This window comes from Anser anser, assembly GCF_964211835.1.
Source record: "Anser anser genome assembly, chromosome: 14".
Lineage (NCBI taxonomy): Eukaryota > Metazoa > Chordata > Aves > Anseriformes > Anatidae > Anser > Anser anser.
The window spans coordinates 4,763,197-4,787,660 of NC_139735.1; the positions used below are offsets into that span (position 1 = coordinate 4,763,197).

The 24,464-nt window shown below is 50.0% G+C and overlaps 1 protein-coding gene and 2 long non-coding RNA genes across 11 annotated transcripts in view; 1 reads left to right on the forward strand and 2 right to left on the reverse strand.

Moving 5' to 3' along the window:
* Positions 1 to 16,176, reverse strand: part of FAM13B (family with sequence similarity 13 member B) — a 60,542-nt gene extending 44,366 nt beyond the window's left edge. For 6 of the 9 annotated variants that reach the window (XM_083798331.1, XM_083798329.1, XM_083798333.1 and 3 more), the window contains exon 1: positions 2,143 to 2,386. The gene's annotated coding sequence lies outside the window, so the exon portion shown is untranslated. Of the gene's footprint in view, positions 1 to 1,576; positions 1,725 to 1,785; positions 2,038 to 2,142; positions 2,387 to 16,042 lie in introns of those variants that run through there. The other 3 variants (XM_083798326.1, XM_083798328.1, XM_083798327.1) reach the window with 3 other exon arrangements.
* A 142-nt stretch (positions 16,177 to 16,318) lies between these two features.
* LOC310881276 lies at positions 16,319 to 19,497 on the forward strand. Its single transcript, XR_014572292.1, has 2 exons — positions 16,319 to 17,959; positions 18,152 to 19,497. It is a non-coding gene; the product is annotated as an uncharacterized lncRNA (long non-coding RNA).
* Positions 19,498 to 20,890: 1,393 nt separating this feature from the next.
* On the reverse strand, positions 20,891 to 22,580 carry LOC310881272. The gene is made up of 3 exons (XR_014572287.1): positions 22,523 to 22,580; positions 22,354 to 22,417; positions 20,891 to 21,392 (listed from the first exon to the last, which is right to left on the reverse strand). It is a non-coding gene; the product is annotated as an uncharacterized lncRNA (long non-coding RNA).
* Positions 22,581 to 24,464: the final 1,884 nt, after the last annotated feature.

Here is a 24,464-nt window from a genome sequence, read left to right on the forward strand (position 1 = left end):
TCTAGGGAGCAATGCAAAAACCTTTTATTCTCTGCCCGAATCTAACTTTGACATGAGACATACACCAGACATTCAGAGAGGCTGCACCAGTCACATTAGAAACTGCACTACAAGCAACGAGCCTCACATTCTTCAAGGATTTAATACTTCCTTCAATATTCTATTTTTTGCTCAGATTTTTCTGTTCTTGAGTAACAGTCCTCCCATCTCAAATGATTAGTAAATATGTAACTGGGTCTGCAACACAAGACCAGAAGTTAAAAAGATTTACCTCTTTCATCCTTACAGATCCAAATGCCAGATTGCCTTGCAAGATGCCAATTCACTCTCCCTCCAATGGCTACTGAATTTTTGTTGTGTGCTAACACAGCAGCAAAGACAATCTGGCGTTATGCACAGAATTTAAGGGCAACTTAAAGGCATTCTCTGACCAACCTCACTTCCTCTTCCTTTGAGTTGCTGCTTCTTTTAGAGAAGAAAAAAACTGGAACAAGAAACACCACCTCGGACTTGGCAGCTTTTGCTCGCTTTCTAATGAGCCTTAAACAAGGGCATCGCTGCTGAGTTATGAACATTTGACCGGAGATCAAAAGGTTGAGTACTCGAGAAGGAAATCTCGCAAAACCAAAAAACAAACCGAAACAAAACCCTCCACACACAGAAAGCAGGGGCTTTCACAGAACTTACTCATGCTTGTTCAAAATGCATGGAACGTTTCTTCAGCCTCACCTGCTTCTGCAAACATGCTGTTATGTACATTAAAAAGACAAGCTTTACCGCACGCGCAAGTCTCATGTTATGAGCTGTACAAGACAAATATTAAATCAAGCATTTTAATGGGCTGTTGGGAGGTCCTCCAATGCTACCAGCAGTGTGTACAGCAAGAGCCCAAACTGTTTAAGACTGTGCAGACCAAAACTATCCTTGGCCAAGCTCAGATGTTTCAGCACATTGTTTGTGCCAGAAACTGCCAGCATTAGAAGTTATCAGGCACTCCTCCCAGGCAACGTCTCTGAATGTACCATGAAACACTCTACTTGACTGATCTTCCTAAAATAATATGTAAGTTTCCAGAAAAATGCTTTCAAAACAATGAGACGTTTAATTTCAATACTGTAATGTTGTAAAGACAAGGAAGGGACCCCTACGGTGCTGAACAGGGTACAAAACAGAAAGAGCAGATAAAAAGAGACACGCTGAAATGTCTTCAAATCTATGCAAAAAAGAACCCACAAAGCAAATTACTTGTAACAAGCAGTAAAAATAAAACAGGATACAAAACAGAGGAGAGCTAACAAGACAGCTGAATTTGTTGCAGTGCAGGCCAGACTGGCGGCTTCTTTCCTTTTTTATGCGAGCAGATTACACTGCACAGAAGACAGAATAACTTCTAACCTAAATGCTAATCCAGCTTTCCAATTTATTCCAAAGTCACACACTAACTATTCCAACCCTGATGGCGCTCAGGAATACAAGCAAAAAAAAAAAAAAGTGAAGGTTTTGATACATTCACTTTCTTTTTCGTTGTTGCTTTTAAACAGGCAAGGCCAGAAAAGAGTGATCAGGAGATATTTACTTCCTTCATTCTTTTCCTTTTCTCCGCCTTGAGCCTGACAGCAGTTCCTTGTAAGAATTTAACACCGCAGCCAGGCCAAGAACTCGAAAGCGAGGCAGATCTGCGTTAGAAGCTGAAGATGCAGCGTTTTTTTTTTTCCCAAACCCGGCACAAACACCTTCACCCTGCAGCACCTCCCGTCAGGGCAGCCTTAAGAACCATCTACGCACAGGCGCCCAAACCCGGCGGAGCTCCCCGGAACAATGGCAAGCCACCGGGGCGCATTCCTGGGGCGGCACAGCCGCTCGGTGCGGGGCTGGAACCGGCGGGGCCGCCGCCAGCGCTGCCTGCAGGCGGCAGGGAGCAGCTCCGGGGGCAGGGAGCGGCGGGGCCGGGCTGTCAGCGGCGGGGAGCCCCGGGGGCTGCGGCCGCGGAGCCCCCAGCGGGAGCTGTCAGGGGCCGCAGCCCCTCCCGGGCGGCTCCCCCCGGCCCCTCCCGCCAACCGCGCATGCGCCCCGCACCCCCCCCCACCCCACCTCCCTCAGGGCCCCTCAGGGCCCCCCCGGCCCTCGGCCACCGCCGCCTACCCCGGGGCCCGGCGCGGGCCTCGCCTCTCGCCGCCCCGCCGCTCTCCTCCTCGCCGCCCCGCTCTCCTCCTCGCAGGCCTTCTCCTCAGCCTCCTCCTCCTCCTCCTCCTCCAGCTGCCGCCGTCCGCAGCCGAGCCGGCCGTGGGTGTGCGCGTGTGGCCGCCCGGCCGCCCCCTGCCCGCCCGTCCCGCTCGCCGCTGCCTCGCGCGCCTCCGCCAGCGGGGGGTCCCCAACGGTAGCGGCGGCACCGGGCGGAAGTGACGTGCTGACTGACAGGTGCAGCGCGCCCCCCTCCCTCCCTCCGGGTCACGTGGGGAGGGGAAGGGCGGGGAGGGGAGGGGGAGATGGAGGCGGGAGGGGGGATGCTGAGGGGAGCGGCCCCGCTGAGGGGGCGGCTCGGGAGGAGCCGGGGTCGGGGCTTGGCAGCGCCCTGAGACGGCTTCCCCTCGGTGCTGGCCGTTGGGTGACCGCGGGCTCCTCTGCCGTTGCTTCACCTCCCGCAGCCACCCCACTGGGTTTCAGTAAGCGTCCGGCCCGAAGGCCTCAGGAGCAACGGCTCCAACCGTCCCCAGGCACAACGGCCAGGAGCAGCCCTGGGACGAGGAGCTGGGTGTTGGGAAACGCCCGTTCAGCACCCTCACACCACGGAGCTATCTCATGCTGAAATACAAGATCCAGCACCCTCACCCCAAGGAGCCATCTCGTTCTGAAATACAAGATCCAGCACCCTCACCCCAAGGCGCTATCACGTTCTGAAATAAAAGATTTACACCCTTAAACCAAGGAGCTATCGCATTCTGAAATACAACATTCAGCACCCTTAAACTAAGGAGCTATCACGTTCTGAAATAAAAGGTTTAGCACCCTTAAACTAGGTTAGCATCAGTCTGTGAGGAGAGGCACCCCTCGCACCAGAGGTGCTCGAAGCCGTGCCTGGCAGCCCGCGGTCCCCACACGCCCCGCCAAAACTACAGCGGGGTTTTCTGTCATGCAGTGCCAGCAGCCAGAGGTGGTCGGCTTAATAAAGCATTTACGGAAATTCAGGTTTAGTTAGTAAATATCCCCGTAGGAATAGGAAAGGCTTTTTTTTTTCTTACCCCTGGAAAACTTACAAGGGATATATGAAAGGAGAAAAGGATAGAGGTAGGATAGGATTAGCTGAAGCTTCCGCATTGCCAATAGCTGGGAGGGTTTTGTTTCAGGTTTTACAAAATGGATTCTGAATTTCATCTGGAGAGACATTTATAGGACTCATTAGCAGGGTTTACATTTACAATTTGAAGGGGAGTCACAACCCCACAGGAAATTAGCCTATTTTTAATCAGGTCTGAACGATATTTTTCTTCTAGAAGACACCATACAAGCACGATAAAACATGCAGGGTCAAGGGAAGTGACCCTCAGGAGGTCTGTGCTTTCTGTCAGTCTGCTTCCATAGCAGATTTCTCCACTTGAACAGCTAATAACATTTCCTCACATCAGGATGAGGTTTCCGAATTTGTATTTTGTATACATAGCTGTGTTCGTTCTGATTCATTTAGCCTCATCAACAACAATAAAGATACTGAATCAGAACAAGCTGGCAATTTTGTTGATGAAACATGGGAGAGAGCGGACTCCAGCTGGCTCTTCAGCAGATACGTTGGCCAGTTGACAGGAGTAAAACTGCAAGAAATCTGACACAGAAAACACACGCAGAGCAAGGAGACAGACAGCAGAGGCAGGCAGGTAGGCAGGCATTGCACAGCACCTGTTCAGTGGTTTTCAGTCCAAGACAATATTCCCTCCTGTGGACTGGCTCCGAGTACGCCATTTCGTGCCAGCTTATCCTACCTCCTTTCAAGCACTTCCAACGTTCCTTGCAGGGGGCAGGCATATGCAGTCCCAGGCTGCCATTTTAGACTTTTCTGCTCATTTTGCATTCTCGCTTCCTCTTTTTCTGAAAGTTTGAGGAGAACCTGGCAGTCCTGGTGCTTTAGCCACTTTTTCTAAGTCAGTAAAAATAGAGGGGAGGGAAGCGGCGACTTGGTGAGCGGCCGCATGGTTACACCCCCAACGCACAGCTATTGAAAGCATCAGCCTCACAGACCACGGTTAAAAATTACAATGGAGCAATGTGGAAGCCATCACCATCCATTTTCTGGTATCTCAGTCCACATCTCATAATTTATGATAGCGTTTTGTAATTCTCCGGCTTACAGGATACGCAGACTGCAGCACAATTTACAACACCCAACCCGGTTTAAGCAGTCTTGACGTGGCAGTGTGCAGCTTGCACAGGCTCGTCTACCCGCCCCGAACCCTCTGGCATGTGCAGAGCAGCCCCAGCGCGAGCAGGGGTTGCGCAGGTGCACAACTGCAGTCCCGCAGCGAGGCAGAGGACTGTCACCTGCTCATTAGGTTATATGACAATGCACCTTGCATGGAGTCAGTGCTAAGGCTGCAGCGTGGGGCTTCCTGTGAGGAGAAGGACCCATTCCCCAGCTGCTGCACAGCTCCGGGAGCTTGGCAGCAGCATCTGGTCAGCATGTGATTCCTTGGACCAAAAAGCAAGAGTGCTGTGGCATCCCAGCCTCTTCAGTAAATCCACACACACAGCAAGCCGTTTCTGTAGCTCAGTGCATTATCTCATGAGCCCCCCTAAGTTATTGAACCTAAAAGTTTTGCAGAGATTTTGCTGGTAGACATCCACAAAGTAATTCAGTCGATCTGAAATTATGCTTGCATAATTCCCTTGTTTTCAGGAAGAGTATTCATGTGCAGAAGTCATTATTACCAGTGTATGTCACAGAAGAACTGGAACATTTTTCATTCATGTGCCTGTGATTTCAGTCCTGACCTAGTGCGACTTCGGAATAAACACTCTCTGAAAACTTGAGCTTCCAGTTGAGTCTAGTTCCAGCAACAGCCTTGAATTACTCCTCATCAGAAGTAGGAGCAAATGAAAGAAAAATAGCCTTATCCCAACCACGCTCACTGTTGTGCAAGACTTAGTACAAGCTGAACTATAATACTCCAGAACTTAAATACATTTTGCAATGCCATTTCATCCTTTGAAGTTTGATAGCACTGCCATGCAATTCTTTACCTTCGTATTGGGTTTTATCTTACCAGAAGGGCACGGAAATCCACTGCATACCAAAACAAGACATCATCTGCCGTAGTATCTCTGTATTATGTACCAACAGCTTGTACTTGGGACAAGTTATCCCTGTGTCAGCAAACTATTTGCATTTGGCTTTAATTGTCCATCTACAAACAAATTACTTGATATACTTTCCTGGAACTTTTTGTCTTAAATGGACCCTCCTATCGATGCCTTGCAAAATATTGATAAACACGAGCCCTTTTAAAAATAAAGAATTAGCAAACAGCAATGCTTTCCAGCCGGTTGCTGTGCAAAATGCTTTCTTTTCCTGTATATTCCATCCAGAAACAGAGATGTGTCCCCAAAAGGAGTTTTTACTTTGTTCCTCTTTTCCAGCATTTTCAAATTCTCTAACAAACATTTTGTTCCAGGATGCCCAGCACAAGACACTGATGAGTGCTGGACACCCATAACTTTCCATGGAGGCTGTCAAAGCAGCACATATCCAGTTCTTTCATCTCATGGTGTCCAAAAGAGCACTGAAGAATCCATATTTTTTTTTAAAGCTTTGCCCTGCATTAACAAATGAAGCTTCACAAAACTCAAGCAAACAAGTGAAAGAATCTATTTTCTGGAAGCAGAAACTCCAGCACAGAGAAATACATTCATCTTTTCAAAGACTGTCTGCCATTACAAGACACATATGTAAGGATTTTTTTAAAGCTGAATTCAACATCAAAGGCACATATTCTATGTAAATGTCAGATATTTTTACTTGGTTTTCTACCAGCGTTTTGTGATTACAGCATAAGATTTTTTCCTTGGGTTTGTAAAATCTGTCTTTAAAGTAGAGATCTAGGAATATGGGGCAAATGTGATTTTTGAGGGTTGTTCAGATTTTAATTGCATGGTTGCAGACTTAACAGGAGATTATTCTTCCCTTCTTGAAATTCAAGACATTGAAAGGTTAATTCAGTCTTCTCAGTTCCATTTCCTTCCTTCTGTTCTCCTTCCCACACTCTCTCCCCCCCCCACCCCCCAATCTGTAGACAGCTGAGCTATTTGAATTTTATGCAAGCTTGTATTCATCCAAAGGGAAAAAAATCATTCAATGTATGCATCAGACAAGCAAAAATTACAGCATCGCTCGCTTTCATTTTTCACTTCCTATTTGCTTTTCTCTGCATTCACCAATTTGGGCAGTAGACAGACAAATTCATGCCCTAAAAGTGGTTTCCACAGAAAAGTTATCTTGAATTAAGGATCAAATGTCCCAGTTCACTTTAGATTTCCATTCTTTGAACTTACAAGGATCTAGAATTGAACTGCTGTGATGCTTTTACCTTAAGTTGTGGAAAGGCTACAGTTCAAGTTAGCACAATTTGTCTGCTGCCAACACAATCAGTCTCTGCTGCTCCGATGTTATTTCATGGTGTGGTCACTCACGCTCAAAGTATAGTAACTCCAGAGGAGTTGATTTGAGTGTACAGAGCTCGAGTTAACCCTTTTGTGAAGGCACAGCCTTAAAAAGACTGCAGCTGATTTCTGTTCTTTGTATATATTTGCAAGAAACAAGCCACAAAGATAGTCATTGAAAACTATCCAGTTTGGACAAATTCTGAAAAGATAGCTATTCACCTTAGATGCTGCAAGGAGGAAATAATCTAATCTTTTTCCTTTAAATCTTAGAGAAGAAAAACTGTTTAATATAGTATATCACTGCTTTCTTTCAAACAGGCAACAGATAACAAGTGTGGAACTTACTGACTACCACTTTCTTCGGTAATTCTTGACCTTGTACACAACCTTTAACATCTCTATGTTTGGCTTACAAACAAACCTATAAAATTGGAAAATGATTTTTTGAAAAGATTGTGTATGAATCCCTTAGTAGAAATACAAGTTTTTATTCTGGAAATTGCTCACAGAGACCAGCTAGAAAAGCTGTCTAGTCTGTCTGCTCCTCTGCTTCAGTAGCCTTGTTTCCTTAGACATTGAAAAACTTCAGGGTTTAATCTTCTTTCCCCAAAAATAAAAAGCATACTTAAGCCGCTAGGAGGTCCCAGGCTATTGAAACTGGGATGATTTTGCAACACTGGTGGTTAGGCATTCCTCAAAGCTACGTCCACAGCTCTGTGTCCCTGAAGCCGAGGACACCACGCCTCCATATTTCACACAGAACAGAGCACAATGTGGATTGCAATGACAGATTCACCTGTTGTCCTTTTTCCTCTGGACAAAAATAAAAATCTAAATACTGTATTAGTAGAGCTCTGGATTCTATTACCTTATCTTTGATCATCTTTGATTACCTTAGTCATCTATTTGCTACTCCAGCTGTACGCTAGGTGCCACAATCTAATCCTCTTACAGAATGGTGATTTTCCTTTTTTTTTTTTCCCTCCAGGTAAAAAGAGTGAGAAATTCAACAGTGGACTGTTTAATTCCAGAGCAGTCAGCTGCACTGAGAAGAGCCACCTTTGAGCACACTCCCAACGTTCACCCAAAACTCCTCTTACTCTTTCCCTGTGCTTGCAAGAGATGCTACTGTTACTAGTGTACAGGGACAGAAAGGAGATATATATATTAAAAAATAAAAAATAAAAAAGGTAGTTAGTAAAGGGTGGAAGTCATGCTAAACTAGCATTTCTAGAGCAGCATTCATCACAAAGCATCATGTGCTCCATAGCATGCTAACTGATATGACTAATACATCACGTGCTGCTTTCCCCACCCTTTCTTTGGGAGAGAGGCATGCACATGGTCATTTTGTATTAATTTTTTTTCCTTCAATAATGCACACATGTCACTGCACTTTGCTAGAGAAGGCAAGACCAAAGCCAAGTTTTGTGCTGGGAGACACAGTTTTGGGTCAGTCCTTGAGAAAGCTCTGTTGCAGGAATCTCCATCTGGCTAAACTTTGAAAAATTCACCCCCATACTGAGTTTTTAAGACCAAAAAAGAGGGAGAGAGGAAATTTCCACTCCCACTAGCTTGTTTTCTTTTTTTCTCCTGCACTGGGACTCCTAGTATAGACCAACTCCAAAGCTATACGGGAAACACAGGGCTGGAAAAAATAGCCAGAGCAGGAGGACTGTCTACATCCAGCCTCTCCTCCGCTGTATGCACCCGCCCTTAAGGCTCAATGGTCTAGAGAAGGAAAATGAAACACCTCACGTAGTGATAAAACACACACTAGAGGACAAGAATCAAGTGTTTACACACTAGCAGCGCAGTGTTACAACAGACACCCTGCCAAAGAGAGATCATTGCCTTCCTTACACCCGCGGGATTCATTGTCTCTTAGCCTGGGAACCTGTCTCCGTTCCCAAACATGGATATTTTTTTTGGCAGCAAGATGGAACAAACAGCACAAAGAGAACTAAGAAAATCCTTTCAGTAGAGCTGTAGGCTTTTTTCTGTTCCCCTAAGGACGGGAAACCTTCTAAGGCTGGCTTACAACACGCCCAATCCTGCCACCTTTCTGGAAGGTGCTCAGTTCTCACTGGAAGTGAACGGAATTTGGGTGCTCACAGAACCCAGCCCTTGACCTCGGAAAATTAATCTCCTACCTTTAGCACCAAAAATACCACAACATTTTGAAAATGAAATCACTGTTATATTTGAGTGGGTGTGTTATTTCGAGACAGCACTAACGTGATTATAAAATCAGTTGTGTCAGCTTATTGGCTCAGCTACAGGCTCTGATCTGCTCGCGCGTCTGTTCCCCTCAGCGGCTGCTCGCGTTCGGGTGCTTTGTCCCTCCTCGGTTCCACACAGAAACGGGCGCAATCTCATTCCCCGTGTCAAACCCAAGAGAAAGAAACCTCTCTCCATGTAATTACTTCACGCAACTCGGCATTTCCGCAGCCCCTCTTGTGCCAGACATGGGGGCAGGATCCCCAAATTGCGCGGGCTGAAGCCCCGCGAGTCCCCACAGCCCAGCCCCACGGACGCTGGGCTCGCTGCTTCCACAGGACAGCGGCCCAGGGGAGAGCTGAGCGGCAGCAGGCTCCCGGCCTCCCTCTTCAGACTCCCTTCTGAATTTTCCTTTTCACTTGAGCTCCCTTTAAACCTTTTTTCTCACCTATTAGGGCAGCGTGGTAGCCAGCGTTTGTTTTCCCCCGTTTCTCTGTGGGTGTCTGACAGACAGACACTCGGTGGCGTGCCGCGAGCGGCCGGTGACTCACTGCCATCAGAGGTGTCAGGCCTGGCAGGATTGACTCAACCTTCATCCTTTGGCAGGAGGTTGGAATAAAATGCAATTTCCATGGCATCTGAGGCAGCTTTTCAGACACGACTACCAACACAGCTTTGCGCACTTGACGTGTACAGGTTCTGTAAAGATCCTGTGGCACTCCTGCTTTGCTTGCTCTGTTGGCTTGCTGTTTTGTCTCATCGTTATTTGCTAGACCGTTCAGCTGTCTCCATGCTCCCCAAATGCTGTGGTTCACTGCTCCCAGTCATCCCACAGCCAGGTAACTGCTGCCTTCCCCTTGCTGAAGGTAGAGCCCCTGAAACGCTGCCATTAAACTTTCTGTCAAATAACTGCCTGGCTGCTAGGAATAGCAAGAACGGCCCAGTTCCCAGAGAAAGAAAGAGGTGTCTGAGGGAAAACATCACCTGCCCACCTTCCCTCCCGTGGCCAGCCTCACCTCAACGCAGTGTCCAATGCCGTCAGGGCAAACTCCACACAAAACCTTCCACGCGGGACCTGCCTGCGCTGCACAGAGCACGCAAACGCAAGGATTACAAAGGGATCAGGTGGCTGGCACCACAGAGGGCTCTGCTTCTCCCTGCTGATATCGCGGAGTCCAGACAAGTGACTCCGATGGAGACATCTGAAGTTGTACAAGTGGAAACCCACACCAGCACCTGGGAGGATGCACGCAGCGCTTCCCTCCCAAACCTGAGTGCCTTGAAAAAAGCGATTCCCCAAATAGTTTGGTACTGCAGACCAGGAGCACGGCCAAAGCCACAGAGATGTCCACGGCCCTGGAGAGCAGCAACTCTCGGAGGTACCTACACGTGTCCACGTACCACAGAATCTTGTCTCCATCCAGTTTCCCACCTACTACAAGACACACACAAGGGTTCCGAGCCATTGTAAAGGTTTTTCTGAAATGACATCACTGGGCACCTACAGCGTGCTCTCCCTCCACCAGCAGGACGGGCGAGGTGGCTCCTCGCAGAGCCGAGGCAGGAAGGCCAGCCAGCGGCAACTCCCTCAGAGGGAGGCACCACCAGGTGGCTTTGTAGCTACCAAAACCTGGTAGGGTTCTGAAAGATGAAAGATTCTTTGTTGTTGCTTTCAGGACGCATTCCTGGACACCAGCTTGTCTCTAGATTTGGCCCTTGACTGCAGCAACGCCACCACGGCTGTGCGTGGAGCCCCCTTCAACCAGGAGCAGGGGCTCCCAACCGCTGGGCAGCTGTAGGATATTCCCCCAAATTCCTCTAAAAAAGCAACCCACAAACAAATCCTGCAGCACCAGCCCTTAGGTGAACTCCAAACCTCAAACGAACTCCAAGCTTCAGCATTACAAAAGAAGGGCAGGAAGGGAAATTCAAATATTATTGTCTCGGTGAAGGAGGAGGAAAAAAAAATCAAGATGTATTTTGGCAGTTTTCCATGTCAGTTTTTCCATCTCCCTCCCTGGTACACTTTCTGCAGCAGCAATCTGTCCCTTCCTAAATGCTGAGCAATCCCGGCACCGAACTAATCAATATTAATAGCGATGGGATCGGGGGGTGGGGAGGAGAGGAGGGATTAACGTGACCTTTTTAAACTCACACTGCCTCAGACGGGCACCAAGCAGCTGAGGAGAAAGCAGCCAGACGGTAATGCCATGTGGTTTTAGTAGCTTTCCTTTTTTTTTTTTCTTCTTCTTTCTTTTCCTGTGAATATTTACTTCTGTTGTCTCAGGGCAGATAGCAATGAAATCAGGTTGCCTTAAGGAAGGAAAAAATATATTTCTATCAGCAGGCTGCAGGCCAAATCGAGCCTTGACGGAAACTCCGCTGAGAGCAGTGGAATAACACACAACATGATTTTTAGCTTGAATTGCTGTTAAAAACAGGAACTAGATGAGGGGCGTTTTGACAGGTGAGGTGTTTAATGCTGTTGTGTTTCACGGATTTCTGTTAGAGCAGGGTGTAATCAGAGCCACGGAGCGTGCGACTCGGATATTGAGTGCGGGAGCAAACAAAGGATCCTGCGAAGCAGTCCTCCCATTGTTAAGCACAAGTGCACACAGCAGCTAATCCACCTACCAACGTGGGGACGTACTTAGGGCAGTGCACTCAGAATTAACGAGAAAGCCTATTAATTAAAACAAAACCATCATTGAAACTCTTTGTGCATATTGGATTCACGGCTTATTGCGGACTTTCTGGGTATCAGCATTCCTTAAAGCAGTGTTTCAGGTCAGGAGGCGCCACGGTTCCTTGTTAATTAACGTACTGTCTTTCCTCTATTCTTTCTTTTTTCCATGTTCAAATTATGATTTTTAGTAATTTATTCTGAGAAATCTAGATAAAATTCTGTTAATGCTTTTTCTCTTTTGCTTTGCGAGTGCCAAGCCTTGGGGAGAGGTCCCAGATTGAGGAGTTAGATTTGTGTTGGTTTTTGAATAAACATTTTTATGGTGTCTTCATTTTTACAGCAGAAATTGCTTTGCAGATGGCTGATATCGCAGCCCTAACTAATGAAGCCACGGGTGTGTTTTTCCTTTCTTTGTCAGGACCCATCATGTCCGACAAACCAGATTTTGCAGAAATTGAAACATTTGACAAGACCAAGCTGAAGAAGACAGAAACCAGAGAGAAAAATCCATTGCCCACTAAAGAAAGTAAGTGCTTATGATGCTGTTTGAACTGAGAGCAGCGAGAACGCGATCTGTATTGCAGCTAATATGCAAAATGAATACTAATTGTAGCATTACTGCCTCAAACTGATCCCTGACTTTAACTGGGTGTAATACTAAGACTTGCACCGGACATTGGGCTTCCACAGATACGAGTAGCTATGACCAGTTGTACATTTTGTCTGAAAATAATCTGATGGGACTGATCCTGCTTCTGCTAAAAACAAAAGCAGTTTTCCCACTGGTGGAGGTAAGAGGAAACCTCTGCCCACCTCTCCAGAGGCAGGGATGCTGGGGGAGCCTCGCCTGCACCCCGTGGGGGAGGCAGCATGCCCGGGCTCAGGTTGGGCACGCTGTCGGACAGAGGAGCTGATGCCCCCCACCAGGAGAGCTCCAGGCACTTTCTCTGGGAATAAAGCAGCAAGAGAAACCCATCATCATCCTCACCAAACAGGGAATCTTCCTTAGCAAAGGGCTGCACCCCGCGCTTTTCTCATGCAGGGTCTTCCCCAATGCCCATGCTTGTACACAGGAGCCAGGCACAGCCTGCGGTTCACATTCAGCTCCTGGTGTGAAGGGGGCACTGCCCTGCTCTTGAGCCAGACTTTACAAGTCGTTCCCTTCAGAAGAGCCCTACTGACCAGGAAGGGAGCCCAGGGCTCCTCTGTTCTACTGGGTGGCTTCTACTTGGGGTGTAGAAACGGGTAGCCATGGAAATACACTGATCCCCCACATAAGAAACCTGGTTTTCCCAACTTATTATCTCTACAGACGCTCAAGAGGAGTGTCTTGAGGAGGATGCACATCGTGAACTACCCCCCAGTAGCTTTACAGACAAGAACGGGTTGGCATTTTGGGGTGTCCGAGGAAAGCCAGTGGGAACTTGACACCCCTGGCTTGAAGAATGACCACAGGAACCCATGTTGTGCAGAGTCCTTGCAGTGGTTATTGATGATGGTTTTGTTTCCTGTGTTTTTCTGGCAGCTATCGAACAAGAAAAGCAAAGTGAAAGCGCGTCCTGAGCGTCAAATGGACGATGCGACTGCTGCTTCTTCAGTGGGGTTTGGGCTTCTGAGCTGGGTTGTTTTGTTTTGTCCCCCATCCCCTCTGCCCTTCCCCCCATGCTCGTTGTCCATTTAATTTAGCAAACACTCCCTCCTTTCATGTTCCCTGGGAAGTCTGTTTTGTATTTGTTGGACAAGATACTTTGTGTTTGTGTTCTTAAAACTGTAATTCAAAGTTCTGTACCACCCCCATTACTTGCCAAAAAAAATCTGCATAAAAATATGTTTTCCTAAACCTCACAATAAACAGGTTTCTTCTGACCAGCTGTGTTTGAGACTCGCAAAAACAGGGCTTACTCTGCAACTCCTACAGCAAACGTACACGTGAGCCAGGGGGACACCAGCACCCCTCCGCCTGCACGGGGGGAGGAACGCTGAGCCAGTGGTAAGACAAGGTCTGCCTTTACCTGCCCACGTCATCCCTTCATGGGGAGGGTGCCGAAGCTGGGGGACACGTGGGAAGCCCTCTGGGGCCTGCATGGTCCCACAGCAGCACCAGTGCAGCCCCAAGCTGCTCCCTATCACTCCCAGGATGGCTCTGCCCCTCTGCTGCAGCCTGCAGCCTTTGTGCCCTTTCCCCATCTCTCCAAAAAGGGCTAAATTTTCATACTGTTAGCTCCTAACCTTTCAAATCCACCTTGGTAAGAGGCATGGATAAGCTGGGAATCTGTTGGCCTGTTTCAGTCCTATCCGACAGCAGGTTACGGGCCCTTGAGACAAGTACCTTTCTACGTGCTCCGTGAAAAATTGGTGGCTGGGCTGAGGAAAGACTCAAATTAGCATCCAGATGGGAGAACAGCTGCAGCCTCCTCTCACCAGTTTTTCACCCTCATTAGCCTGACAAAATGTAACCAACCCTGGAACAACCATGGTGTGCACAGCCCTTTGCTCACCTGATATCAAGCGATATCAGAATGCAGGAAGGGAATTAGTTTTTTATACACATTATCACATCATTCTTCTGGGATCAGAGAGACCTTGGGCAGCACACAGGTGTGCAACAAGCCCACAAAGCAAACAAGGTTTCCCAAAGTCTTCGTTACTGGTGGTGCAGTAACATCATTGCCAGGCTGTGGAGGGCTCAGGCAAAGCCAAGCCTGGTCCCAGTTCCATGGTGTCGCCTCAGCTCTGGAACTGATTTGCAATCGTATCAGAAAAACAGATGCGTACTCTGGGAAGATAAACTGCTGCCACTGGAGCTGCAGCCTGATCCTACTTGCACAGGGAAATGGGAATAATTCTGCGTGCAGCAGGGTTACTCTTATAGGACTTAGAGCTGCCTGAAGCCTCCAGGCTTCAGGAAGCAGAGCCGAGTGGTGGTGTGGTGCATAGAAAGCTCTCCTTTACTCAGGAGTTGTTTGACACTTGATGCTGATGGTGAATAGCAAGAACTGTAACTAAACAAAAGCAGCATGGCCACAAAACAGGAGACTTGCACTGGCACCAAAAGGAAAACAGAGGTGACCAGGAGACCAAGGAAAAGCAGGTTACGTGCAGGACTGGTGCTTTCAGTTAGAGCTTCATTAACTCCGGCGGTATCCAAAGGGCTACGACTGCAGTTTGAGTCACCCCTCATCAGTTAAATGTTATTTAAATACCTGCTTTGATGGCAGCTCCTTGGTGGAGGCAGCCTTCCGAGCTGGTACCAGCAGAGCAGCCCCTCCTGGAAGCTCGCACGGCTAATAGCGTTCAGCCAGATTAACTGCTGCTTTTCTGTGCAAGGATTTTGGCAACCAGCACGCCCTGTGATTGCACTCGGCATGCGAGCCCGCAGACTAAACTTTCCTTTTTTTGTGCCAGGAGACAGCATTTTGCTCCACGTGACAATCCCCCTTGTTCCCTGCCAGCTCGGAGCATCTGCCAATTCGCTCGGCACAATAAGTTATAAATCACCCCAAACTTCTTTCGTGTGGCGGAGCTGGTGGGAAGCGCCCGCGCCCTGCGGAGCCCCGAGGTCTGGGCCGAGCTCTCAAGCAGGAGGAAGAGAAGCAAGGTCTGGCCAAAGCAAGAAAACAATAGCGATATTCTCCTCTTTCCTTCACGCAGAAGCAAAGGATTAGCAGCACAGCTCTAAGGACAGGGGAGAGAAGCTGGAGCAGCCTACAGCTCCGGAGACACCGAGTTTGTCTCAGCCACCCCTCCTGTGGCTGCCACTGGGCTCACTCTGCCACCCTGAAACCTCCTCCCGGTTTAGCTATTTGCCTTGACACCTGACACAGTAAACCCAAAGTCTCAGCACTTCTATTCATGTGACTTCACCCCCTGGGAAGGCTGTGGGACTCAGGAAAACGCCAGCCCAGCTCCCCAGCCCTGGGCATGACGGCAGAACCCTTCAGGTTACAGCAGAGCACGCGGCAGCTGTGTACTGTGAAAAACTCTGCAGGGTAAGGGGCAGATCTTCCCACAGCTCACCCAGTGCCCCAGGGGGCACGGTGCTTTATGGGGGGTGTTGGAGACTGTTTCTGCTTCTGTTAGTAGTTACGAGAGGCTTAAAGTTAAAGGCACGTAGCCACAGGACCCCAGTCTGAGAAGCGTCCCCCTCTGCTGCACCTTGAAGTCACTTCAGGGTCGGATCATGAAATTAAAACCCACAAAAACCAGGGCGAGGTCTGGCTCTCTGTTACCTTAATCAAACAGCATTACAGCACCCATCTGCAGGGCAGGCTGAGGGCACAAACCAGGAAGCTGCAAGCCCTCCAAGGCCAGGAGGGTGAATTTTGTTCATTCCAGCCATTCTGCTGCAGGAGTGCCTGCTCCTGCTGCTGGCAGCGAGCTATGCGATGCCGCACCAAGCACCTCGGGCACACCTAGGAAGCACCTTCTGGGGGACAAACCACTGCCAGCCCCCGCTGCCCAGAGCGCACCCCCAGCCCCAAAACTCACCAACAGCAGCAGCTCCAGCACAAGGACCTTCCCCAGCCAACATGCTGGTGAGAGCTGACCCAGGCCACCTTCCCCAGCTAGCTCCACCACCTCCAGGTGGGAAACTTAAGGTTTTGGGCTAATGAGCAACAGCCCTTTGCTATTTGGATGCTTTACATAACGAGACGCCCCTCTAAAGGAAAAAACACCTTACGTGCTAACCCCGTCACAGCGAAGAAATCACTACATGCAGACAAATGGAAGCTTTCTTGGCATTTTCATAAAGCCAGCCTTGTCCCCTTACCCCCGTGAGTCACCGCTAATTGCTCCGCACGGCCCCAGCTGAGTGGAGGAAATCCGTATTCCTGTTGTTATTATACAGAAGTTATTTGATTTAACAAGGCTCGTTAGGCAGGTGTTTGATAACAGGGGAAGGCAGGGAGGACAGACCCTGAACCTGTTGAGTTTCAGCTTGAGCTCAGCTAGAAGCCGCTCAGGAAGCCAGCTAACCCTGGCTCAGGTGTCACAGACCCGGTCCCAAAGTACACGTTTTTTTCCAAGTTATGGTCGGATGCTCTCTCTTACTTCAGGCATTAGCTCTGTGGTGGCTGAGGCTTCTCGTAGCAAGATGCCCATGCAAGGCTAAGGCTTGAGGAGCCAGGGCTTTGGGAAAACATCCCTGTGTAACCCTGGTCTACTGCTGGTGGTGCTCCTGACTTGCCAGAGACCTTTCCTGCTATGGGAAGAACATGGGAGAGGAAAACAGGGGAGATGTGGGGGAATGACGACTCTGACACTAAGCTGCAGCTGTGTGGAAAGAGATTGGGGATCTGAGCACAGGCGTGGGGGTGCCCAAAGCAGCCGAAATCCAAGCCACAAACAGCAAGGGCAAGTCTTGTGCCTCTGCCCAGCTCTCCCGTTGTTTTTTTTTCCAAAACCATAGGCCGAAAACAACAGCCTTTTAGAAAGCACTAACCTGCTGGTGCCAAGCTGGGAGCCTCCTCCGCAGCAAGGACGGGAACAGAGCCGCTGCCTTTCCCCGCGTGCGGCCCCGACCCGGGGCACCGGCGCTCAGCCTTCCCCGCGTGGCGCTTGGGCCCGATCCAGGGTACGTGGGCGCAGGTACGAGTGTGTGCGGGGGTGTTTCTCTCCATCAAAATCCAACGCCACTCAAACTGACAGCAGGCTGATGTCTCCTCTCGCTGGGGCTCTGTGCCGGCGAGGGCTGCTCCTCGTGCTTGCTGTCGTTTCAGAGGAGATCGCTTGGGAAGGAACAGTTGCTGGGGACGGTTCTTCGTGCACATCTTGTACGTTGTGCTGACAGCAGCTCTTGACAACTCCTACAATAAACTGCAAATCTTCCGATGCTGCATGTTTTCATCGAGGCCCTGCTCCAGAATTCATTTGATTGATGGAGATCAGGAAAAAAAAGGGGACAAAGTGGGGAGCAAAAGGGTGTTCCCAGTCCCTTTGGTCACACAGACATGAAAATGGGGTCTTTCAGGGCTCCAGCAGTAGGCAACAAACAAAAGGAACGAGAATTTCAAAACAAACCAACAATCTCAGGAATTTGAGGCTGGTCTCACAAATTCAGAGGCCAACTCAGTATCAAAATTTTTGGATTTGGCAAGTTGCAACAATCAGGGAGGGAAAAAAAACATGTGTGACTCCAAGTGGGTGTTTTCAAACAGCATCTTGTTTGGGGAAAATAATCCCTCTTGGTCTGCTTTGTTTTCTCGTGATGCTGGAAATAATTCTCCTCCTCAGTGGGAAGAATTGGGTTTTTCTTTTTCTGTGTGCAACTGGGAGCCACCCCAGGTCACGCCTGACTGCAGCTGGTTCCCCCCATCCTACTAGCACTGGAGGTGCCACCTTGAAGTGTTAAAGAAACATGATGGGACCCATATCACTCTTCTGGCTTAGCAATGAAGAAACCAGGTACACCCAAACTCCCTTCCCTGGGTGCCCCTCAGCCCCGCAGGGCACCTGGGGCAGCGGCATCGCTCCAGGGACCCCTCTGCAGGGAGTAGGACCAGCCATATCTAAAAGCACTGCAATAGCTCTGTAATAGCTCTGTAATAGCTGCAGCCTCCCCTCCACTCTTCCTGACGTGTACTGTTTTATTTCTAGGCTCCTATTTCAGTGGCAGTCAGGTAACCAGAGCCCTTGGCTCCCAACACATCCACTCCACACAGCCCTCAGCTGGCAGAGGCGCGAGTGGCAAGGATGGGGAGTTGAGAGGAAGGCAGCGTGAAACAGCTTTTGTGCCAACTGCCACGCTCCCACGTGGGCATGCATCCCCAGGAACACGAAAGACTTTGATGGCATAAATCCAGAGTGAGACGAGGGCAGCTAAAGTGATACGACCCCCTGCGGGAAAGCTGCAGTCACCACTTGCCCACCTAGTGCTGACCACGGCTTGGCCAGGTGGTGAAGGGATGCGCTTGCTTTCCGGAGGGCTTCGGAGCAGAAGAGCCTTTCATTTCCCTGGAGGGCAGTGCTGACTGCGTGTGGGTGGGGATTTGCTGTGCCCGTGTGGTTAACACGGGCCTGCCCAGGCACCCCGGGGCTCAGCGCTCCCTCCCCGCCTGCGCTGCTCTGGGCCGCCTGCCACCAGCTCACCCGAAGGAAAATCATCCTTCCTCTTGTGCTGCTTTAATAGCCCATGCACATCACGCGTGGCCAGGGCTCCCATTTAATTGTATTTCTCTTCTAATGTGTTTCAAAAATAGCCAGGGACTTGGAAATGTGAGGGCACCAGCCTGGCTGTACCTCATGCAGATAGCGGAGGGCCGTGTCAGCTGGGCGCTGCCTCGGGGCGAGCCTCAGCCCCTCAGGGTGCTGACCCCAGCTTCGGCTACCCCCCACTGCCCAGACTGCTGATACAGCTTCAACTTTCCTGCTTTTGCAACCTTTGTGTCTGAAGCATTCAGTGCCAAGAAGGAAATAAAAAAGCTTAACCTAAAACATTAATCCCGGAGCCCTGCTCAAACAGTAGGGCAGCTGTTTGTGACGCCGGGGTGAAGGTGCCAAGCGGCAACACCCGTCGGTGACTTTGGTCTCTGCCCCAGTGAGCACCGAGTTCATAGGTGGGTGCTGGCGGTGCCGCGCTCAGACCTGTCGGAAAGGCGATTTATTGAGCCTCGAGATTAAGCCTGGTGCTGTTCACTCCTCAGCAAAGTAGGAATTGGAACAGCGATAGCAGCAGGGCCGGGAACCTTTCCCTGGTGTCATTACTGGTCTCAAGGTGTTCGAGACCTTCCTCTGCGCCCCGGTGCTGTGCGTACCGAGGGCCTGGGGCCTGCAGAAGAGGGCAGGGGGCTCAGTGCTGCAAACAGGCAGCTGGCCTGCATGCTGGCATTTGTGCAAACCACGGAGACCCCAATTTTCCGAGGCTGCTGGTGCCTGGGGCCGGACCCACGAGCACCCAGAGCCCCGGCAGCACCGGGTGCGGGCAGCCCCGTTTGCCTGGTGAGGGCTTCGAGCCAGGCCGGCTGCTTTGGGAAGCCAGCACTGCGGCCGTGAGTGAGCCTGGCCATCTCCTCACACTTCGGTTTCACCACGGGTGAACAGGGAGCGAGGCACCTCCCTCCGGCTCCCCAAAAAAACCGTCCTACCCCCCGAGGCCCAGCGCGGCCCTGCCGCAGGCTGCGCGCAGCGGGGCCGCCCCCAGGGGGAGCCGCGGCACCGGCCTGAGGGGGCCCCGCCCGGCCCAGCCGCAGGAAAAGCGGTCCCAAACGTCTTCTGAGGGTGGCACAGGGACAGAGTCAGCCCCCAGAGGGCCCTAACGGCTCTCTGTGCCCGGGGGATGCTGAGAAGCCGTACCCCCGGCCCCTGTGAACCACTGGGCCAGCGTGGAACTGAGCGGCGAGGGCTTGACGCCGGTTCTGTGAACCCAGAGAGCTTGCCCCAAGTTGTCACCTCACTCTGTGCTCTGGTAACGCTGGAAACACCTCCTCCCACCTCAAATATTAACAAATGCTTGGCCCTGGCTTCATCTGTGGGCTGGTTGAAGTGTATATGTGAATGTGATGCCAGTGCAGCGCTCATTAGGGAATGGCGATACGCAGCTAGGCACCTGCAAGAAGACAGGACAAGAGGAGCGTCCTCCGGGTGGGGGAGAAAAGCAGCTGACAACAAAGGCAGCGAGCCCACAAGCAACCCAAAGCCCTGCCACCTTCTTCTGGGAAAGCGGGTGCCCAAAGCAAGTTTTCTTCTTGCTTTGCTTTTCTTAGCAAGACTCAAATCTCTTTTCATGTTGCTCTCCAGCCTAGGCTTCCCCAAAAGAAGTCTCAGTTTTGTGCACTTAGACTCTACTCTGTTCAAAGCAGGGCTGCGATGGAAATAAAGGTGAATTTTAAGAAAATACTCATACCTCAAATCACTATTCCCTTCTGTGACACTCAAAACCTCCCACACTCACTGTCAGAAACACAAGCTAATGCCCAGCACCATCACAGGTAACAAATTACAGATATTTGGGCTCGAGTTTCTCCCCAGGACACCAAGCATATTGGGGGCAAAAGTGACAGAGCCAAAGCCACTATGGGACAGTGCAAAGACTCATGCTGTGAAAGGATGGGGAGCACCGTGCAAGCAAGGTTATTAATCCGTTAATTTAGCTTGCGTTTGAATGGGAATGATGAAGAAGGAGGTGATAATTTTCCTTCATATCAAGTGCCCAATCTCTTCCCGGACAGGCGTTTATCTGCTGAGGTGCCGCATTTCCAGGATGAGAGATACCCAGGCAGTAACCTATCTGCTGCACTAACACCGCTTTGCATGACGCTTCCTCTAAAGAGGGAGAGAAAAACAAGACTCTCGGCCCTACTTCATCATGCTGCTGTGTAAACAGTCCCATGGGCTTTGAAGGGCACACCTAAAGAGGCAGGTGAGATGAGGCTGATGAGGTCACGGCGCTGCCCAGCTTCACAAGGGTGAAATGGGAGGCTGAGTCCTCTCAAGAGTCACAGAGACCTGAAGGTTGATGAAACCTCAGTGTTTTATTCTACCCTAATTTTCATGGCAGCTCAAGCAGTGGCAGGACAAAGCTCATTGCCCCAAAGTATCTTTGCCTCCTCTTAGGATGCTGTAGAGACAGAGGCACAGAGCAGCCACGAGGGTTTAGTAATCCATCCAGCTCCGGAAGGATGGACAAACAGCCCTCAACAGCCCTTCCCTAGGGGTGGCTGCTGAGGGAGGGACAGCTTCACACTGCTGGAGGCAGTGGGAGATTTTGGGTGGAGAGCAGGATTTCCGTGCACAGTGCAGGCGGGGTGACACAGCAGGGCTCTTACCCAGACGTTTTAGCCTGCAGGCTCGTCTGCCTATTGCCCCGTGCTGGGCGGGAGAGGGAGCTGCCTTTGGGAGCCTGGGAATGGGTGAGAGAGGACGGCAAAGTCATTAGGGCGAGAAGGTAGCGGAAAAGGACAGCTTTAAAACATGCAATGCAAAACCAGGGGGAAGGAAGGGGAAGAAATGCCCTTTATCTGCTTGCAAGTGAAATAGCTTTGTTCTTGCCAGGAGCAATATCCCGGCCTGCTCCTGGGCTGATGTCTCCATCTCAGATGAGCTCCCACCACGGCAGGGTGCAGCTCACCCGCACCTTCCACCCCTCCCAGCCAATTTGGGCAGAGGTTGCAGCCTCGTATGTACCCCAAATATATCCCAGCCTCACATATATTCCCAAAACCAGCCAGCCCACATGAGCTGAGCTCGGTGCCTTGCATTGCTGAGGGTGCAAGGGATCGACCCTTCCAGTACCACCTTGGAGAAAATGTCTGCACCCATAGCTCTTTCTGCTCCGGCAAGGCAAGCAATCAGGCTGAGCTCTGCAGCAGTCGGGGCCAGGCCCTAGGAGGAAGCACAGGGCTTTCTCCATGGCTGACACCAGGCTGCTGCAAGACGGGGACCCTGACCCATCTCATTCCTGACACATTATGGTCCTGCAGCTAATTAAACCTTCCCTGATGCAGTCTGAGCCTGTGATTCCTTGCTCTGCCTCTTGCTAATGAAAAAAAAAAAATTCTTCCCTCACTTGTTCAATCTTCTCTTTTCTAGCCTAAAGCCAATGTCAGGGTCATTCCTACAACCTCCCGTTAGGACATTGCACTCTTTCCGAACTACCTTCACAACACTTGCTGGGAAGCGTCCGTGCTCCCAGACAGGTTGTGACTGGGAAAATCAGAATTTGGTTTCCAAAACTATTTTTTTTTTTAGATCCTGAAATTAAAAGAAATAAAGCACAAACTGTGCAACCTCAGGCCTCCTGTGGTCTTGGCATTTGGCATCCCAATGGTCTATTATGTTCCAGGAGGTGTTTCCTTCCTTACCTTGGAGTTGCTCGTGGCTCCCCTGATGAATTTCACTGCTTGCCCCATCACGCCATGCATGAGGCTGTGTTGGAATCCGGATTAAAAATAAAAAAGCAGAACTGGTTGCAGTGGTACAACCGAGGGGGCACAGGCTGTTGCATGGAGGCAGGAGCCGGGAGCTACTTACGATAATTTTCGAGGGTCACTAATAAGGCACACCCTAACGCTGCACTGTTGGACTGTTTAGCCTTGTTTTCAGTGAACATTAGGCCACCTCTAATTATGTGCCATAATAGGAATCAAGAGGACTAAGCCCGTGGGATAGGTGTGGTGTAAAAGCTGATTTCAGTTTCACCTGATCTTCAATTAACATTCATTAATCAAAGTGTATTCGTTATACAGGCAAAACTCCCACCAGCACTGGCAGGTCTGGGGCTTGGGTCCTGCGGGCTGTTCCTGCTGCTGGGAACCGCAGCAGACAAAGCACGCAGGAACCTATTTTCTTCAATATGGGAAACTTAGGAGTTGGGAAGACTGAAAAATGAGGGCTGAGCATAGCAGAGGCTTTCACAGTGCTCTGTGACGGATTATTTTAAAGCAAAGTGAAATATCCCCCTGGCTGAGAGGCTGTCTGTGTACAATGCAAGGGTATGGCATCACCCATGGGGGCTCAGGCGGCTTCCCAGGGAGAGCACAATAAAATGCAACTGCTTCTGACATTGCTGACGAGGGGGTGTCTTTCTAATTACCCAGGTGGATTTTATTGTAACGAAGCCAGCAATGCAGGATTTGACGCTAGGGGTCTGAATGTATCACCTGCCCAGGGCAATTTAGCAAGTAGTCTATGCTTTATTTTCTTGTTTTCTGTGCTGGTGGCGCTCACTCCCTGTATTTGCGACCCCCGCACAGACCATCGTTCCTGTTTGCTTGGGTTTCTGCATGCACCACTTGTATAGACTGATTTATCTTCTGCCTGCCTTCCCTTAAAAGCCATATTCTGATGTGAATAGGGTTTTATGGGTGTAGGGGTTTGCATATACACTATTAAAGCCTCCTGACTTAGGGCAGATACCAAAATATTTTAGGACTCCAATCATCGCATGAAAATCACTGGCTGTTTGGTCGCGTAGCAAGAAAATAAGAAACAAAGCATCAACATTTGATCAGTAAAGCCAAGGGGCTCTGGCGGACATCCAGGACACCGTTTCCCAAACAGCGTTCCCTGCTCAGTTGTTTGCAACAGCACGGAGCCAGCGCAGCCTCCGCCGGTGCCACTGAAGCCTGCGGCTCGGGGCTGCCAGAACGCCTGGCCGTTCGTTTTCTGCATAACCAGGTAAATTCAGGAGAATTTTTGCTTTTAGATTTTTTTTTTTCCTAATCCAAAACCAAACCAAAAGCAAGTTTCTAGGGAGTGGGAAAGCCAAAGGACAACTCCTTTGGTGTTACACAGATGAGCAGTGGGGCTTGATGAGCAGGGCTGCGACTCACAGGCTTGTCCCATGGGTGATGGAAGAGCCAGCACCACGCTGCAATTTAGGGAGCAAAACACTGAAATCAGCATCAGAATAGCTACAGCCAGTACAGCTCTGCCATTTACTGTCAGCTTTCATGCATGCTGGTCTCTGTGCCTCAGTTTACCCAACTGCAAAGCAGAGAACGCTACATTTAATCTCTCTTACTACAAGGACATTGAATGAAGCACTCTATAAATGGAAAAACCATCAACACAGCAAGAACAAAGTCTGCTTTAATGTAAGGTCTGGATGGTGGGAAAGCCCTGCAGCCAGATGGCCACCCCAGTCCCATCCGTGGGAGCGGGCTGGACACACATCAACGCTGGTGTTGGTGCCTGGGCAGCTCCCGCGCCCTGGGACAGAGCTGGGACTGCAAACAAATCCCCCGGGGCAGGAAGGCTCGTCCCAGCACAGCTCTCTGTCTGCTGACAACTAGCGTAAGTGACAACGTTACAAGTGACTTTTAAGATTCCTGTGACTTTAATTGGAAAAGACATTTATAATAGCCTAGGCAAATAACTGTGTGATCCTGCCAATTGCAGTGACTGCTCGCAGCCGCGCTTCACGCCCAGAGAAGCTGTTATTTTTCTGGCATGTGATAGGAGGATCATGTGT